The sequence below is a fragment of the Carassius carassius genome, chromosome 37, assembly GCF_963082965.1.
Source record: "Carassius carassius chromosome 37, fCarCar2.1, whole genome shotgun sequence".
NCBI classification, from domain to species: domain Eukaryota; kingdom Metazoa; phylum Chordata; class Actinopteri; order Cypriniformes; family Cyprinidae; genus Carassius; species Carassius carassius.
This window is the reverse complement of record NC_081791.1, coordinates 242,457-258,608: the sequence shown is the minus strand read 5'-3', so window position 1 is coordinate 258,608 and position 16,152 is coordinate 242,457. Positions and strand designations below refer to the sequence as shown.

Sequence of the window (16,152 nt, the reverse complement as noted above, 5' to 3'; positions counted from 1 at the left end):
AACTTGCCTAAAGAGTACAGTTTTATAAAAAAATTTTTAAAGAAATATCTTTTAGAGAGTGAAGATGTCACCATTTTAACTAAACACAAGTCTCTCATTTCTGTTGTGCAGGACCGGGAACCGGTGAGTCCAGTTCCAGGCCTCACACTAGGTGAGGCCAAACAAGTTTGGAGGAACGCTGCTCACCCCGCTCTCCAGAACAGGCACAAGGATTTATCATGGATGGTGGCTCATGAGATCCTCCCGGTCAGGGCGGTTATGCACTCCAGAGGCATGGCCAAAAACCCCATCTGCCCTCGGTCCGGCTGCAATTCCCCGGAGACCGTCCACCACCTACTCTGGGAGTGCGGTGCTGCGCGGGACCTGTGGGCCAAGACCGGCCCCTTGTATTTCCCGTGCCTACCAGCAGGTGGGGCCCAGTTCGGGTACCAGCTCGCCATCCTTGGGGTGGGCCGGGGCTTGAAGGACATGACAGCACAGGAATTCACCTCGCTCTGGCTCACCCTCAACGTCATCAAGGATGCCATCTGGGCCACCAGAAACCTGCTGGTGGGGAAACGCGTTACGGTAACCCTCCATGCATGCGAGCTAAAGGTAACATCAATGCTGCAGGGGTACCGGACGACGATATTCGGACGGGGGGGCCGGGGCCGCACAGAGAGGGTCCCGGCAGGCACCGACCCTGGCTGCCCGTAGATGCACCCTCACCATTCTGGCTACGGGAACAGCGGGCCAGCGGGCCGGAGGAGAGGGGATCTCCGCTGAGCCTGTAAAGCAGCATCTCATGTCCCTGTTCTGGAGAGTGGGGTGAAGACCGACTTGATAAGGACTCACCCCCGGTCTTGCACAACAGATGTTTTTTTTTTTTTATTTGGTTTTTATCCTATAAATTGGTTTTTATTGTGTTTTATTAATGAAATTGGTTTTATTAACATGCATATGAGGCTTGTTTGCTTTTTTAAATTTGTATTTTACTTTTGAAACCGATCGCACCTTTTAAACACACCTCAAATATGGACTTTTAAAAACAAGCAAAACACTGTGGTTTAATCAATTTTTTTTAACAATGATGGTTTCTTTCATTTTACCATGTGTATTTATTATATATTATATGGCTTGTTTTAATGTGTGCTTGAAAAAAAAAAAAAAAAAAAATGTGTGTGAAAGTAAAAATGCAAATGGAAAAAAATGTAAATGGTGACAATAAAACTTTTTCGAAAGAAAAAAAATCTGTTCTTATCAGTTTAATATCTGATACGTCCCCCATCCGGGGACTACATATTAAATGGATTTTTAGATCACGGAGCTTGAGCCGGGGCTTGCTCCGTCCATTCCACGCATCGGCCTGGTATTGCAGTGTCTCCAGGAACGGTGTGCTTTCCCGTTTTCGGGAATGCCATTTATTGTGACGAATAGCAGTGCAAGTAATGAGGTCTGCCTTTGCAGGTCCTGTGGTTTATTGCGGACTCTCTTCTGAGGCACCCCCTGAGGTGTTGGACTCTTCCACTAACGATGCTCCCACCTGAGGTCTCGGAGTCTTTCACTGATGAGGTGATGTATCGAATTCGGTGTGTTTGGTTAAAGGGAGTCAACTAAAACCAGCGTTGGGAAGCAGTTTCCAGGCCAGTAATGGAAGTCGCCCATCCTTCCTTTGTTGGGGTTTACGGAGGGCTAACCGTTGGTGAGGATGGTAGAGACGCAAATTGTACCTCTGGCTGGCCGCCTGGGTCTTCATACTTACCTGGCAGGGGAGACACCATGATCAAGAAGGCGGTTCACCCAGGGCGAGGCTTGTCCATTGCACTACGGCCATGCTGACCCCTGCGAATTCCCCAAATGTGGGAATCTCGACTGCATAATTTATGGTAGTGGGGGACTGCGTTCGCGCTCTCCCCTGAATTAACTGGTGAAACAAAGCAGAAAGATCTATCTCAGTTACTCTTTAGTTTCAGAATGATGAGCCCTGCCACATGCTGGGTATGTGTTTTGAGCTCATGAAACAAAATCACTTACGCTCTTGAAATATCGGTCCCTGGTGTGTGGTTTAGTTCGAATTTTGCACAGACCTCACTTTGCAAGTCGATTGGATTGACTGCAGCCTAGCTGTAGCTGTCTCCATGTTTGTTTTTCGTTGTGCTTTTTCAAATCATATTAGGTCTTTTCCGCTTACAGCGCCACCTAGTGGCCTGTCGCAGCGCCCTTTTACACCTGACCGCTGACTGAGCCCCTGCACAGGTGTGCCGATTTGGGTGAAGGGATCTCACTCCTTCCTGGAGTTATAGCCATTTGAGCCACCTCGGCCACACCACCTTGGCACGTTTTGAGGTCCCCTCGCCAAGGTAAATGGAAATTTCCACTTTTTTTGGATGATTATTGACAGTCAGACTCCAGAGAAGCATTCTGTGCTGATCTGGGTGGGACTGGGCCAAATACCTGCCGCTAGTTTGCAAAAGAAGGTTTTCGACAAAATCCCAAATACCCGAAAATTTCGTCAGAGCGACGAGCCAATCTGAGAACTGCATCTCGTTCGGCTCGAGCCAAGGATTCCGATGACATGAGGCACGTGGCTCTGCGACGAACCGTTTGGGAGTTACGAGCGATGCCGTACTCTCTGTCGCCGCAGAGCCAGCGTCAGGCCGATCGGGGCGAGGCCCGGTGACGTTGCAGACGGGGGAGGGTACTACCATCACACAGCGTTTCAGGTGTTTCCATCTTTGTTTGATGGTCCTTTTACATTTCATTTTTCTTATTTTTCCGCTTACAGCGCCACCTAGTGGCCTGTCGCAGCGCCCTTTTACACCTGACCGCTGACTGAGCCCCTGCACAGGTGTGCCGATTTGGGTGAAGGGATCTCACTCCTTCCTGGAGTTATAGCCATTTGAGCCACCTCGGCCACACCACCTTGGCACGTTTTGAGGTCCCCTCGCCAAGGTGAATGGAATTTCTACTTTTTTTGGATGATTATTGACAGTCAGACTCCAGAGAAGCATTCTGTGCTGATCTGGGCGGGACTGGGCCAAATACCTGCCGCTAGTTTGCAAAAGAAGGTTTTCGACAAAATCCCAAATACCCGAAAATTTCGTCAGAGCGACGAGCCAATCTGAGACCTGCATCTCGTTCGGCTCGAGCCAAGGATTCCGATGACATAAAGCACGTGGCTTTGCGACGAACCGTTTGGGAGTTACGAGCGATGCCGTACTCTCTGTCGCCGCAGAGCCAGCGTCAGGCCGATCGGGGCGAGGCCCGGTGACGTTGCAGACGGGGGAGGGTACTACCATCACACAGCGTTTCAGGTGTTTCCATCTTTGTTTGATGGTCCTTTTACATTTCATTTTTCTTATTTTTCCGCTTACAGTGCCACCTAGTGGCCTGTCGCAGCCCCCTTTTACACCTGACCGCTGACTGAGCCCCTGCACAGGTGTGCCGATTTGGGTGAAGGGATCTCACTCCTTCCTGGAGTTATAGCCATTTGAGCAACCTCGGCCACACCACCTTGGCACGTTTTGAGGTCCCCTCGCCAAGGTGAATGGAAATTTCCACTTTTTTTGGATGATTATTGACAGTCAGACTCCAGAGAAGCATTCTGTGCTGATCTGGGTGGGACTGGGCCAAATACCTGCCGCTAGTTTGCAAAAGAAGGTTTTTGACAAAATCCCAAATACCCGAAAATTTCGTCAGAGCGACGAGCCAATCTGAGACCTGCATCTCGTTCGGCTCGAGCCAAGGATTCCGATGACATAAGGCACGTGGCTCTGCGACGAACCGTTTGGGAGTTACGAGCGATGCCGTACTCTCTGTCGCCGCAGAGCCAGCGTCAGGCCGATCGGGGCGAGGCCCGGTGACGTTGCAGACGGGGGAGGGTACTACCATCACACAGCGTTTCAGGTCTCCCAGACTTACCAAAGCCGAGATGGGCATCGTCGTGTCCGGCTTCTTCCCCGCTGCATCAAATCAACATCGCTTCTCGGCCTTTTGGCTAAGATCAAGTGTAGTATCTGTTCTTATCAGTTTAATATCTGATACGTCCCCCATCCGGGGACTACATATTAAATGGATTTTTAGATCACGGAGCTGGAGCCGGGGCTTGCTCCGTCCATTCCACGCATCGGCCTGGTATTGCAGTGTCTCCAGGAACGGTGTGCTTTCCCGTTTTCGGGAATGCCATTTATTGTGACGAATAGCAGTGCAAGTAATGAGGTCTGCCTTTGCAGGTCCTGTGGTTTATTGCGGACTCTCTTCTGAGGCACCCCCCTGAGGTGTTGGACTCTTCCACTAACGATGCTCCCACCTGAGGTCTCGGAGTCTTTCACTGACGAGGTGATGTATCGAATTCGGTGTGTTTGGTTAAAGGGAGTCAACTAAAACCAGCGTTGGGAAGCAGTTTCCAGGCCAGTAATGGAAGTCGCCCATCCTTCCTTTGTTGGGGTTTACGGAGGGCTAACCATTGGTGAGGATGGTAGAGACGCAAATTGTACCTCTGGCTGGCCGCCTGGGTCTTCATACTTACCTGGCAGGGGAGACACCATGATCAAGAAGGCGGTTCACCCAGGGCGAGGCTTGTCCATTGCACTACGGCCATGCTGACCCCTGCGAATTCCCCAAATGTGGGAATCTCGACTGCATAATTTATGGTAGTGGGGGACTGCGTTCGCGCTCTCCCCTGAATTAACTGGTGAAACAAAGCAGAAAGATCTATCTCAGTTACTCTTTAGTTTCAGAATGATGAGCCCTGCCACATGCTGGGTATGTGTTTTGAGCTCATGAAACAAAATCACTTACGCTCTTGAAATATCGGTCCCTGGTGTGTGGTTTAGTTCGAATTTTGCACAGACCTCACTTTGCAAGTCAATTGGATTGACTGCAGCCTAGCTGTAGCTGTCTCCATGTTTGTTTTTCGTTGTGCTTTTTCAAATCATATTAGTTCTTTTCCGCTTACAGCGCCACCTAGTGGCCTGTCGCAGCGCCCTTTTACACCTGACCGCTGACTGAGCCCCTGCACAGGTGTGCCGATTTGGGTGAAGGGATCTCACTCCTTCCTGGAGTTATAGCCATTTGAGCCACCTCGGCCACACCACCTTGGCACGTTTTGAGGTCCCCTCGCCAAGGTGAATGGAAATTTCCACTTTTTTTGGATGATTATTGACAGTCAGACTCCAGAGAAGCATTCTGTGCTGATCTGGGTGGGACTGGGCCAAATACCTGCCGCTAGTTTGCAAAAGAAGGTTTTCGACAAAATCCCAAATACCCGAAAATTTCGTCAGAGCGACGAGCCAATCTGAGACCTGCGTCTCGTTCGGCTCGAGCCAAGGATTCCGATGACATAAGGCACGTGGCTCTGCGACGAACCGTTTGGGAGTTACGAGCGATGCCGTACTCTCTGTCGCCGCAGAGCCAGCGTCAGGCCGATCGGGGCGAGGCCCGGTGACGTTGCAGACGGGGGAGGGTACTACCATCACACAGCATTTCAGGTGTTTCCATCTTTGTTTGATGGTCCTTTTACATTTCAATTTTCTTATTTTTCCGCTTACAGCGCCACCTAGTGGCCTGTCGCAGCGCCCTTTTACACCTGACCGCTGACTGAGCCCCTGCACAGGTGTGCCAATTTGGGTGAAGGGATCTCACTCCTTCCTGGAGTTATAGCCATTTGAGCCACCTCGGCCACACCACCTTGGCACGTTTTGAGGTCCCCTCGCCAAGGTGAATGGAAATTTCCACTTTTTTTGGATGATTATTGACAGTCAGACTCCAGAGAAGCATTCTGTGCTGATCTGGGTGGGACTGGGCCAAATACCTGCCGCTAGTTTGCAAAAGAAGGTTTTCGACAAAATCCCAAATACCCGAAAATTTCGTCAGAGCGACGAGCCAATCTGAGACCTGCGTCTCGTTCGGCTCGAGCCAAGGATTCCGATGACATAAGGCACGTGGCTCTGCGACGAACCGTTTGGGAGTTACGAGCGATGCCGTACTCTCTGTCGCCGCAGAGCCAGCGTCAGGCCGATCGGGGCGAGGCCCGGTGACGTTGCAGACGGGGGAGGGTACTACCATCACACAGCATTTCAGGTGTTTCCATCTTTGTTTGATGGTCCTTTTACATTTCAATTTTCTTATTTTTCCGCTTACAGCGCCACCTAGTGGCCTGTCGCAGCGCCCTTTTACACCTGACCGCTGACTGAGCCCCTGCACAGGTGTGCCAATTTGGGTGAAGGGATCTCACTCCTTCCTGGAGTTATAGCCATTTGAGCCACCTCGGCCACACCACCTTGGCACGTTTTGAGGTCCCCTCGCCAAGGTGAATGGAAATTTCCACTTTTTTTGGATGATTATTGACAGTCAGACTCCAGAGAAGCATTCTGTGCTGATCTGGGTGGGACTGGGCCAAATACCTGCCGCTAGTTTGCAAAAGAAGGTTTTCGACAAAATCCCAAATACCCGAAAATTTCGTCAGAGCGACAAGCCAATCTGAGACCTGCATCTCGTTCGGCTCGAGCCAAGGATTCTGATGACATAAGGCACGTGGCTCTGCGACGAACCGTTTGGGAGTTACGAGCGATGCCGTACTCTCTGTCGCCGCAGAGCCAGCGTCAGGCCGATCGGGGCGAGGCCCGGTGACGTTGCAGACAGGGGAGGGTACTACCATCACACAGCGTTTCAGGTGTTTCCATCTTTGTTTGATGGTCCTTTTACATTTCAATTTTCTTATTTTTCCGCTTACAGCGCCACCTAGTGGCCTGTCGCAGCGCCCTTTTACACCTGAACGCTGACTGAGCCCCTGCACAGGTGTGCTGATTTGGGTGAAGGGATCTCACTCCTTCCTGGAGTTATAGCCATTTGAGCCACCTCGGCCACACCACCTTGGCACGTTTTGAGGTCCCCTCGCCAAGGTGAATGGAAATTTCCACTTTTTTTGGATGATTATTGACAGTCAGACTCCAGAGAAGCATTCTGTGCTGATCTGGGTGGGACTGGGCCAAATACCTGCCGCTAGTTTGCAAAAGAAGGTTTTCGACAAAATCCCAAATATCCGAAAATTTCGTCAGAGCGACGAGCCAATCTGAGACCTGCATCTCGTTCGGCTCGAGCCAAGGATTCCGATGACATAAGGCACGTGGCTCTGCGACGAACCGTTTGGGAGTTACGAGCGATGCCGTACTCTCTGTCGCCGCAGAGCCAGCGTCAGGCCGATCGGGGCGAGGCCCGGTGACGTTGCAGACGGGGGAGGGTACTACCATCACACAGCGTTTCAGGTGTTTCCATCTTTGTTTGATGGTCCTTTTACATTTCAATTTTCTTATTTTTCCGCTTACAGCGCCACCTAGTGGCCTGTCGCAGCGCCCTTTTACACCTAGGCATAAGGCACGTGGCTCTGCGACGAACCGTTTGGGAGTTACGAGCGATGCCGTACTCTCTGTCGCCGCAGAGCCAGCGTCAGGCCGATCGGGGCGAGGCCCGGTGACGTTGCAGACGGGGGAGGGTACTACCATCACACAGCGTTTCAGGTGTTTCCATCTTTGTTTGATGGTCCTTTTACATTTCAATTTTCTTATTTTTCCGCTTACAGCGCCACCTAGTGGCCTGTCGCAGCGCCCTTTTACACCTGACCGCTGACTGAGCCCCTGCACAGGTGTGCCGATTTGGGTGAAGGGATCTCACTCCTTCCTGGAGTTATAGCCATTTTAGCCACCTCGGCCACACCACCTTGGCACGTTTTGAGGTCCCCTCGCCAAGGTGAATGGAAATTTCCACTTTTTTTGGATGATTATTGACAGTCAGACTACAGAGAAGCATTCTGTGCTGATCTGGGTGGGACTGGGCCAAATACCTGCCGCTAGTTTGCAAAAGAAGGTTTTCGACAAAATCCCAAATACCCGAAAATTTCGTCAGAGCGACGAGCCAATCTGAGACCTGCATCTCGTTCGGCTCGAGCCAAGGATTCCGATGACATAAGGCACGTGGCTCTGCGACGAACCGTTTGGGAGTTACGAGCGATGCCGTACTCTCTGTCGCCGCAGAGCCAGCGTCAGGCCGATCGGGGCGAGGCCCAGTGACGTTGCAGACGGGGGAGGGTACTACCATCACACAGCGTTTCAGGTGTTTCCATCTTTGTTTGATGGTCCTTTTACATTTCAATTTTCTTATTTTTCCGCTTACAGCGCCACCTAGTGGCCTGTCGCAGCGCCCTTTTACACCTGACCGCTGACTGAGCCCCTGCACAGGTGTGCCGATTTGGGTGAAGGGATCTCACTCCTTCCTGGAGTTATAGCCATTTGAGCCACCTCGGCCACACCACCTTGGCACGTTTTGAGGTCCCCTCGCCAAGGTGAATGGAAATTTCCACTTTTTTTGGATGATTATTGACAGTCAGACTCCAGAGAAGCATTCTGTGCTGATCTGGGTGGGACTGGGCCAAATACCTGCCGCTAGTTTGCAAAAGAAGGTTTTCGACAAAATCCCAAATACCCGAAAATTTCGTCAGAGCGACGAGCCAATCTGAGACCTGCATCTCGTTCGGCTCGAGCCAAGGATTCCGATGACATAAGGCACGTGGCTTTGCGACGAACCGTTTGGGAGTTACGAGCGATGCCGTACTCTCTGTCGCTGCAGAGCCAGCGTCAGGCCGATCGGGGCGAGGCCCGGTGACGTTGCAGACGGGGGAGGGTACTACCATCACACAGCGTTTCAGGTGTTTCCATCTTTGTTTGATGGTCCTTTTACATTTCATTTTTCTTATTTTTCCGCTTACAGTGCCACCTAGTGGCCTGTCGCAGCGCCCTTTTACACCTGACCGCTGACTGAGCCCCTGCACAGGTGTGCCGATTTGGGTGAAGGGATCTCACTCCTTCCTGGAGTTATAGCCATTTGAGCCACCTCGGCCACACCACCTTGGCACATTTTGAGGTCCCCTCGCCAAGGTGAATGGAAATTTCCACTTTTTTTGGATGATTATTGACAGTCAGACTCCAGAGAAGCATTCTGTGCTGATCTGGGTGGGACTGGGCCAAATACCTGCCGCTAGTTTGCAAAAGAAGGTTTTCGACAAAATCCCAAATACCCGAAAATTTCGTCAGAGCGACGAGCCAATCTGAGACCTGCATCTCGTTCGGCTCGAGCCAAGGATTCCGATGACATAAGGCACGTGGCTCTGCGACGAACCGTTTGGGAGTTACGAGCGATGCCGTACTCTCTGTCGCCGCAGAGCCAGCGTCAGGCCGATCGGGGCGAGGCCTGGTGACGTTGCAGACGGGGGAGGGTACTACCATCACACAGCGTTTCAGGTGTTTCCATCTTTGTTTGATGGTCCTTTTACATTTCAATTTTCTTATTTTTCCGCTTACAGCGCCACCTAGTGGCCTGTCGCAGCGCCCTTTTACACCTGACCGCTGACTGAGCCCCTGCACAGGTGTGCCGATTTGGGTGAAGGGATCTCACTCCTTCCTGGAGTTATAGCCATTTGAGCCACCTCGGCCACACCACCTTGGCACGTTTTGAGGTCCCCTCGCCAAGGTGAATGGAATTTCCACTTTTTTTGGATGATTATTGACAGTCAGACTCCAGAGAAGCATTCTGTGCTGATCTGGGCGGGACTGGGCCAAATACCTGCCGCTAGTTTGCAAAAGAAGGTTTTCGACAAAATCCCAAATACCCGAAAATTTCGTCAGAGCGACGAGCCAATCTGAGACCTGCATCTCGTTCGGCTCGAGCCAAGGATTCCGATGACATAAAGCACGTGGCTTTGCGACGAACCGTTTGGGAGTTACGAGCGATGCCGTACTCTCTGTCGCCGCAGAGCCAGCGTCAGGCCGATCGGGGCGAGGCCCGGTGACGTTGCAGACGGGGGAGGGTACTACCATCACACAGCGTTTCAGGTCTCCCAGACTTACCAAAGCCGAGATGGGCATCGTCGTGTCCGGCTTCTTCCCCGCTGCATCAAATCAACATCGCTTCTCGGCCTTTTGGCTAAGATCACGTATCTTGTCGGACGGTTGAGACTGCGATCGCCTCTTGGAGGTTTCCTGACTTGAGATCTTTTTATATCTTGAGTCACACAACTTCGAGAGGTACATTGAATTCTGCTGCTTCGGGCTCCAACAAGTTTTAAGGTAAGGTCTTTTAATTATTTATTTGGTTATTTATTGTTGTATTTATTGTTGTTTTAAGTTTTAAGGCTGTTGGTGCCTCCATCATGTCGGCTGCCCGTGCCGGCGTGCGGAGGCACCACAGCGTGCGTTTTTTATTCAGGCAGGTTGAGGGGAAGCTCCTTGGAATGTCCCGTATGGACTTTTCAAGGAAGCTGATCCAAAAGACCTTAGCTTTTAGATCTGACGACCTGAATTGTTTGATGACTCTGCCCTTGAACAAAGGATTTGATGTCAGTTTTAAAACCGCTTCCCTGCTTAATGACTTTTGGCAAAGGTTTGATTCAGTTAAAGCCCAGTTCTCCATGTTCACTGTCGAGAAACTTTCGGATAACACACTTAAAACTGTGATTGTCAGGATGTTCAATGAAACAGTGACTGGAGATGATATTTGTGTTTGGTTGGGTAGATTTTGCACTGTTCGAGGCCAGCCTGTCAAAGTGTTGGATGAAGATGGCATTTGGACATGCTCCTGGCGAATTCCCATTAAACAATGGGAAGACGCTGGGGGCTACCAGGGCCTGAAACATCTGCCTTCCATGATTGTGCTCGGAGAGAACAGAGGCTACATACATTATCAAGGAATGCCCAAACTCTGCAGGAAGTGTTGCAGGTTTGGTCATCTCGCTGAAGCATGCCAAGAGTTAATATGTGGGAAGTGTAGAGAAATTGGTCACAGTTTTGATGATTGTACCAATGGCAGACGGTGTAATCTTTGTGGAGAAACAAACCATCTCTACAGAGACTGCCCTAAAAGTTTTGCCAACAAGCTCAAAATGGCCGCCCCACATGGGCAACAAACGAATGAACAAAGGAAAGAGGAGGCTGTCCCTGAGGTTTTGGCGGGAATTTCAAATCCCCAGCCGGCCTCAGGGATTGGGCAGGAAGGAGGAAGTGGGGCGGCCACAGGGGCGGAGTCAGATATTGAACTGGAAAAAGTCACGGAAGGAGAAGTGAGCGAGGAAGAAACAAGCTCTTCCCTAGAAACGGTGTCAGATTTGGTGCAGGAATCCAGTGGGAGTGAATTTGAGTGTTCACTCCCAAATGCTCAAGTGCAAAAAAGACCTGCGGGATCTCCTCTGGTGGAAACAGAGGAGAAAAAAGCTAGGGCAGCACAGCGGCTTGATAGTTCCGATTTGGAAGATCAAAAACGTATGTGGCCCCTAGAATCCCCAAATGAGGTTTCCTTTTTGCACATCAAGCTAAGAACATCGTCGCCTAGGGAGTTACAAGAGGGTTTCTCTGTAGCACCCGATGTGTCGAGCACCTGCTCTCCGGGCCCCAGTTCATCTGGGAGAAAGGAAGAGCAGGTGAAACAAGATAAAACATGATTTTAAGCATATTTTTGTAGTCTTTTAGTCTTCTGTTTAAATGTCTCATACTGTTTTAACCATACTGCTCATGGCCCTCACTATCTCTACCATAAATGTAAGAAGTGTGAGGTCCACCTTGCGAGCACAGAGCATTTTATCCCTTTTAAAGTCTTTTAAGTCAGATTTGTTTTTACTGCAAGAGTGTGCTCTGCCCTTTTTAAGTAACCACAGGAAGTTGGAGGAGATGTGGACCATGGGGCCCTCAATATGGAGTGGCTCTAACTTCAACAAGAATGATGGTGTCGCTATTTTAATAAAAAATTCAAACATCACGGTGAAGGATAGCACTTTGGTGAGGGAAGGGCGGGCTCTTTTAGCAAACCTGACTTTTTTAGGGAGAGATTTTAAGGTTCTTAACGTGTATGGTTTTACAGAAAAAAATGACAGGTATGAGCTTTTAGAAGACCTGCAGCCCCACATGTTAGGCAGGGCTCCCCTAATAGTAGCAGGGGATTTTAACTGTGTTTTATCAAAAACAGATAGGAAGAGAGTAGGAGAAGATTTTAAGGTCGATAAGACATCGGTTTTATTACAAAATTTAGTCAAGGATTTTAAGTTAGTTGACTGTTTTAAACAACTGCATCAAAGAGAGGAGGGCTTCACCTGGTTCAGTGGTGATGGCGCCAGAGCCTCTCGAATTGACTATGTTTTTACAAGGGACTGCCCGCCAACCGATGCAACATTGACCCCTCTCTTTTTTTCTGATCACATGATGCTGTCTTGCACCCTTTCACTTTCCCCGGGTGTGACGGTAGGAGGAGGGATGTGGAAGCTGAACTGTTCCCTATTGGTGGATGAAGAAGTGGTTAGAGAATATAGGGAGCAGTTCAGCCAATGGCAGACCCTCCAAGACTTTTATGAGACACGTGCACAGTGGTGGGAAATGGTAAAGGACCGGACAAGACAGTTTTTTAGGAAGGTAGGGAAAGATAAAAAGAATAGGGAAAAGAGATGCATGATGGGGTTGCAAAAAAGATTACAAAGATATTTTAATCTTTTAAATAATGGTTTTGATTTTAGCCAAGAAATAACAGATGTAAAAAAAGAAATGTCAGTTTTATCTCGTATCCAAAGTAAAGGTGTTATTTTAAGAAGCAAAGAAAGAGAAATAGAGGAAGGTGAAAAGTGTACAAGTTACTTTTTTAAAAAGATAATAACAAGGGGAGGGGCAATAACCAGTGTTAAGGTAGGAGGGAGGGATGCAAACACAACAGAAGAGATTTTAAAAAATGTAGAGGGATTTTATGAGGATTTGTATTGTAAAAAAGATGTACACGACGATACGGCAAGGGAAGTTTTACATTTTTTAGTCAAGAATGTTAATGGCCAAAATAAGTTTTTATCCCAAGATTTTAATATTTTAGAATTACATAAAGCTCTTAAAGGTTTTAAAAAGGGGAAGTCCCCAGGAGCAGATGGACTTCCCCTAGAGTTTTATCTTACTTTTTGGGATATTTTAGCACATGAATTATTGGCTGTTTTTAACAACTTTGAGACTCTTGACAGACTACCCGACAGTTTTAGGATAGGGATAGTGTCTTTACTGTACAAAAAAGGGGACAGGACTGACTTAAAAAATTGGAGACCAATCACGCTTTTAAATTTCGATGGTAAACTTTTTAGTAAGATTTTAGCGACACGCATGTCGACTGTTTTAGAGGACGTGATCCACCCGGATCAAGCTTCTGCTGTGCCCGGAAGAAAGATAACAGACAACCTAGTGCTGATTAGAGACGCCATCTGTTACGCGAGAGACAGAAATATTCGGCTAGTAGTCCTAAATTTAGATTTTGAAAAAGCATTTGATCGAGTCTCGCACCAGTACCTCTTCCAGGTACTGGATAAAATGGGGTTTCCAGAGAGGTTTATAGCCTGGGTGGGACTGCTGTACAAGGGAATAGTCAGCAAAATTCTAATAAATGGGCATCTTTCCAAAGCTGTGAACATACACAGTGGTGTCCGTCAGGGTTGTCCTTTATCTCCTCTTCTGTATGTGGCTTGCATTGAGCCACTGGCACAGATCTTGAGAAGGGACAAATGGATCAAAGGACTGGACGTTCCTGGGACGGGTGGACTGACGGCGACCTGTGCTTTATACATGGACGACGTAACTCTTTTAGCCACGGACCTTTTATCCATACGAAGAGCACTGGACTTGACTGACTGGTACGGTCGGGCCTCGGGCGCCAAACTCAATAGAAACAAGTCCGAGGCCCAGCTCTTCGGGCCGTGGGGAGACGCGGACACAGGAGGACTTGATTTGGTTTTTAAAGACAATGATTTTAAGATTTTAGGCGTTAAATTTGATAAAGACGGAGGTGGACGAGACAACTGGACTGACTTGCTAGGGAAAGCTAGGAAAAGACTGGGGTTTTGGGGACTAAGACAGTTGACAATTGAAGGTAAAATTTTAATTTTTAAATCTGTGATTTTACCTCTGATTTTACTTGTCTGTTCTGTTTTTAGCCCCCCTCGGCGGTTCCTGGTGAGACTGGAGAGGGCGGTGTTTTATTTCCTGTGGGGGTCCAAGTGGGAGCGCCTGAAGAGGGAGACCATCAAGAAAAGGCCAGAGAACGGTGGAAAAGGCCTCCCAGACCCCCACCTGTTTTTAGGCAGCCGCTTCACCGCCCTGCACATTAGTTATGCCATGACCCCATCCAAAGAAAACAAGACGGCTGCAATGGTGCGATTTTGGATGGGGTCTTACCTAAGAACATTGAAAATTTTACCAGTAGACTTGAAAACCCCAGTGTCTTTTAACTTGCCTAAAGAGTACAGTTTTATAAAAAAATTTTTAAAGAAATATCTTTTAGAGAGTGAAGATGTCACCATTTTAACTAAACACAAGTCTCTCATTTCTGTTGTGCAGGACCGGGAACCGGTGAGTCCAGTTCCAGGCCTCACACTAGGTGAGGCCAAACAAGTTTGGAGGAACGCTGCTCACCCCGCTCTCCAGAACAGGCACAAGGATTTATCATGGATGGTGGCTCATGAGATCCTCCCGGTCAGGGCGGTTATGCACTCCAGAGGCATGGCCAAAAACCCCATCTGCCCTCGGTCCGGCTGCAATTCCCCGGAGACCGTCCACCACCTACTCTGGGAGTGCGGTGCTGCGCGGGACCTGTGGGCCAAGACCGGCCCCTTGTATTTCCCGTGCCTACCAGCAGGTGGGGCCCAGTTCGGGTACCAGCTCGCCATCCTTGGGGTGGGCCGGGGCTTGAAGGACATGACAGCACAGGAATTCACCTCGCTCTGGCTCACCCTCAACGTCATCAAGGATGCCATCTGGGCCACCAGAAACCTGCTGGTGGGGAAACGCGTTACGGTAACCCTCCATGCATGCGAGCTAAAGGTAACATCAATGCTGCAGGGGTACCGGACGACGATATTCGGACGGGGGGGCCGGGGCCGCACAGAGAGGGTCCCGGCAGGCACCGACCCTGGCTGCCCGTAGATGCACCCTCACCATTCTGGCTACGGGAACAGCGGGCCAGCGGGCCGGAGGAGAGGGGATCTCCGCTGAGCCTGTAAAGCAGCATCTCATGTCCCTGTTCTGGAGAGTGGGGTGAAGACCGACTTGATAAGGACTCACCCCCGGTCTTGCACAACAGATGTTTTTTTTTATTTGGTTTTTATCCTATAAATTGGTTTTTATTGTGTTTTATTAATGAAATTGGTTTTATTAACATGCATATGAGGCTTGTTTGCTTTTTTAAATTTGTATTTTACTTTTGAAACCGATCGCACCTTTTAAACACACCTCAAATATGGACTTTTAAAAACAAGCAAAACACTGTGGTTTAATCAATTTTTTTTTTTTTTTAACAATGATTGTTTCTTTCATTTTACCATGTGTATTTATTATATATTATATGGCTTGTTTTAATGTGTGCTTGAAGAAAAAAAATGTGTGTGAAAGTAAAAATGCAAATGGAAAAAATGTAAATAGTGACAATAAAACTTTTTCGAAAGAAAAAATCTGTTCTTATCAGTTTAATATCTGATACGTCCCCCATCCGGGGACTACATATTAAATGGATTTTTAGATCACGGAGCTGGAGCCGGGGCTTGCTCCGTCCATTCCACGCATCGGCCTGGTATTGCAGTGTCTCCAGGAACGGTGTGCTTTCCCGTTTTCGGGAATGCCATTTATTGTGACGAATAGCAGTGCAAGTAATGAGGTCTGCCTTTGCAGGTCCTGTGGTTTATTGCGGACTCTCTTCTGAGGCACCCCCTGAGGTGTTGGACTCTTCCACTAACGATGCTCCCACCTGAGGTCTCGGAGTCTTTCACTGACGAGGTGATGTATCGAATTCGGTGTGTTTGGTTAAAGGGAGTCAACTAAAACCAGCGTTGGGAAGCAGTTTCCAGGCCAGTAATGGAAGTCGCACATCCTTCCTTTGTTGGGGTTTACGGAGGGCTAACCGTTGGTGAGGATGGTAGAGACGCAAATTGTACCTCTGGCTGGCCGCCTGGGTCTTCATACTTACCTGGCAGGGGAGACACCATGATCAAGAAGGCGGTTCACCCAGGGCGAGGCTTGTCCATTGCACTACGGCCATGCTGACCCCTGCGAATTCCCCAAATGTGGGAATCTCGACTGCATAATTTATGGTAGTGGGGGACTGCGTTCGCGCTCTCCCCTG

At 49.1% G+C, this 16,152-nt stretch overlaps 4 non-coding genes and 2 pseudogenes across 4 annotated transcripts; all 6 read left to right on the top strand.

Moving 5' to 3' along the window:
- The first annotated feature begins 1,205 nt into the window (after positions 1 to 1,205).
- On the top strand, positions 1,206 to 1,382 carry LOC132118849 (U2 spliceosomal RNA; annotated as a pseudogene).
- A 351-nt stretch (positions 1,383 to 1,733) lies between these two features.
- LOC132118704 (U1 spliceosomal RNA) lies at positions 1,734 to 1,897 on the top strand. The gene has a single exon (XR_009425932.1). It is a non-coding gene; the product is annotated as a U1 spliceosomal RNA (small nuclear RNA).
- A 2,059-nt stretch (positions 1,898 to 3,956) lies between these two features.
- On the top strand, positions 3,957 to 4,147 carry LOC132118782 (U2 spliceosomal RNA). Its single transcript, XR_009426003.1, has one exon. It is a non-coding gene; the product is annotated as a U2 spliceosomal RNA (small nuclear RNA).
- A 352-nt stretch (positions 4,148 to 4,499) lies between these two features.
- On the top strand, positions 4,500 to 4,663 carry LOC132118703 (U1 spliceosomal RNA). The gene has a single exon (XR_009425931.1). It is a non-coding gene; the product is annotated as a U1 spliceosomal RNA (small nuclear RNA).
- Positions 4,664 to 15,462: 10,799 nt separating this feature from the next.
- Positions 15,463 to 15,637, top strand: LOC132118824 (U2 spliceosomal RNA; annotated as a pseudogene).
- Positions 15,638 to 15,988: 351 nt separating this feature from the next.
- LOC132118702 (U1 spliceosomal RNA) lies at positions 15,989 to 16,152 on the top strand. The gene has a single exon (XR_009425930.1). It is a non-coding gene; the product is annotated as a U1 spliceosomal RNA (small nuclear RNA).